This window comes from Lampris incognitus, chromosome 1 (genome assembly GCF_029633865.1).
Source record: "Lampris incognitus isolate fLamInc1 chromosome 1, fLamInc1.hap2, whole genome shotgun sequence".
Lineage (NCBI taxonomy): Eukaryota > Metazoa > Chordata > Actinopteri > Lampriformes > Lampridae > Lampris > Lampris incognitus.
In genome coordinates, this window is record NC_079211.1 from 18,345,664 (window position 1) to 18,348,753 (window position 3,090).

Genomic DNA, 3,090 nt, shown 5'->3' on the forward strand with positions numbered 1-3,090 from the left:
TTTTCTTTTTCTTTTTCTTTTTTGTGTGCTGGTGCTCAACTCCGTCTGATGACGTTTGAGATGCTGGCCCGATTGAATCCCTGCTGGTTTTCATGCTGTCAACTATACAGGCGTTATTTGAGAGTAAACTAGAGTTGTGTGGCAATGTTGAGTCATGTCATGTGTCGTCAAATCCAAAAGATGGCAGTATTGTACTAAAGAGAGCCACGGTGAGCGCGCTACCTGAATTTAAAGGCAAACGGGTCTCGAGCGACGTAGAGCACTATGGGAGACAGGGAGGGTCATGGCATACATTACAAAATACAAAGAGCATATTTCAGATTACTGATCACTCCAACTGGTAGCACTTCTGGTAGCCACTGTAATGTTTACGTGGTGCCTTGGTTGATGCTGTCTACAAAATTATGTTTGTTTCCTTGTGGTTCTCATATGCAGTTATTATCAAGGCGTTCTCAGTCATAATATAATGTCTCCTAAATTAAAGTTAAAAGGGAAATCTACCAGACTGTAACCATATCTGCTGTAGCCTATCTGCTTTTAAATTGATTTTACAAGAGCAACCCAATATTTATCTCCTTTTTATGCACAGAACATACTGTTATGGACATAAGGCTCATTCTCATAAGCATATGCCTGATTTTTACAGCATCTTTTTATGAGTCTTCAATTCGATCAGGCCATTATTATCATCGGGCTTGCCTCTTGATTTATGAGAACATCTGGCGGTTATACAGGAGACTGATGTTAACGCCCACCGCTAGCCCTTTTCAGATCAAAATTAATTCAAACGATCTAATAGAGGCATACAATGCTAAATGTGCAATAGTATTTTCCATATGTTGAGCCCAAGTAGATGTGGAATAAATGTGGACATTGGAAATGGTAAACACATGTATGCCACACATACACACACACACATACGTGCATGTGCACAAATATGCACACGTGAACACATGCAGGAGAAGCAGATGCATGCACACTCTGTAGCTTGTGTGTACGCTCACACGCATGCACACACGTTATTTCCAACACACTGTGTACCGGTGATGTGAACTCTAATGCATGCGTAATGGATGGAAATGTTTTGCAAACCTTGTGTCCGGGTGTCACAGAGTTAGTAAATCGTGGTATTAACATCCTTGGATCATCAGGGCCCAACTGACATCTCTGTTTTTGGATCCTGAGATACTGATATTTAGGCTAACAGCCCGGGTTTGTGCTGGGGATATAAATACATGCAACCCCAGGGACCTCACTCTCCTCCCTGCACCGCATGCCTTCCAAGGCAGACAGATCATGGTGAGGGCCGGCCACAATCAAACAAATGTGCTGAAGGATAGCTCGGGAACGTGAGTGTGTGTGTGTGTGTGTGTGTGTGTGTGTGTGTGTGTGTGTGTGTGTGTGTGTGTGTGTGTGTGTGTGTGTGTGTGTGTGCACATGAGCTTGTTTTTCTACCCCAGTGGAGACCAAATGTCCCCATTAGGATAGAAAAGCCACCTATGTTGGTATATTTTATGGATGGGTCTCCACGAGGAAAAGGGTCTATTTCAGGGTTAGGACTTGGGTTTAGGTTTAAGATTAGGCATGTAGTGATGCTGGTTAAGGTTAGGGTTAAGGGCTAGGGAATGAATGTAGCCAATGAGGGGTGCTCACACGTGTAGAGAAACAAACACCCATGTGTATGTGTGTGTGTGTGTGTGTGTGTGTGTGTGTGTGTGTGTGTGTGTGTGTGTGTGTGTGGTGTGAGTAATAAACAAAGAGATATGGAGAGAGACATATTTTGTCTCAAGTCTTTTATTTAACTTTTGTTTTTTTTTGGTATCATGTACTCTCACATTTCTCTGCCCACAGCAGGAAACCTAAATAAGCAGCTGTAGACAATGAACAACTTGTTGTGGTTTAGTCTCTAAGTTTGACCCTTAATAGCATCTATCTACAGTTGGCTTTGCTTATTGCCTCAACCTATGGGCTACTGCAGACCGGTGGATCTAAAAGAGACATTTCTCTCCATAACTAGATAGCCACCTTTTGAAAAAAAAAGTCCCACTCTGAACATCATTGCAGATATGTATAGATTTGCAGAAGAAGTAGTTATCTGTGTCTAGGAATCAGTTCTCCCCGTTGTTGTTTCATTCTTCATCAAATGCACACACGTGGTATTTTGGAGGGCATCCATCTTCACGAAGAATCTAAGAATATAGAGGAGTTTTAGATGAGGATAATCCAGCATTGCTGCATTGCATTGAATCTTAATTCATTTGAAAAGACTATAAAATGAATGATTTTCTTGCTCCGACCACTTAATTATGATGAACTAAAGTACACTGATCAAACAGATGGCCCTCAAACAACTTAATTAGACTATATGAAATTGCTCTAGAGACATCGGGGTATAACATGGACGGTCCTGACATGGAGACGGCCGAAATAACTTCAATAACGCCATCCTGGAGTTAGCCAGAGTCACACAGGACCTGACAGCATGCATACACAGTTTCACACTTGCATCCTATAAAATCTCCTCATCCTTTCACTTACGACGGGGAAGCAATTTGGTCATTTTAAGTTTTTGGTCAACGGGGTATTCATTTCATTTCTAGTCCACATGACAATGCTAATTATAACCTTGGTCTCTCCAGATTTTTTGGACCGTGTCGAATTAGAGCAATGTCAAACCGTCAGGCCGTCACATAAAATATAGTGCACCAGGATTTCAGAGAGCTCTACGTTTTGTTTCTCTAAAACCCTCATATTCCACAAAGGAAATCCCACATTAAATTCAGCTCTTATGGGAATCTCAAGAGAAGCAATTTCATATGAGTTCTGTTCTGCAAGTCTACCGCCCCCCCCTTCAGCATAAGCTGCAACTCCATACATACAGATGCAAGAATGTAAACAGCTCATCATACATCCATCCATCCATCCATCCATCCATCCATCTATCTATCTATCTATCTATCTATCTATCTATCTATCTATCTATCTATCTATCTATCTATCTATCTATCTATCTATCTATCTATCTATCTATCTATCTATCTATCTATCTATCTATCTATCTATCTATCTATCTATCTATCTATCTATCTA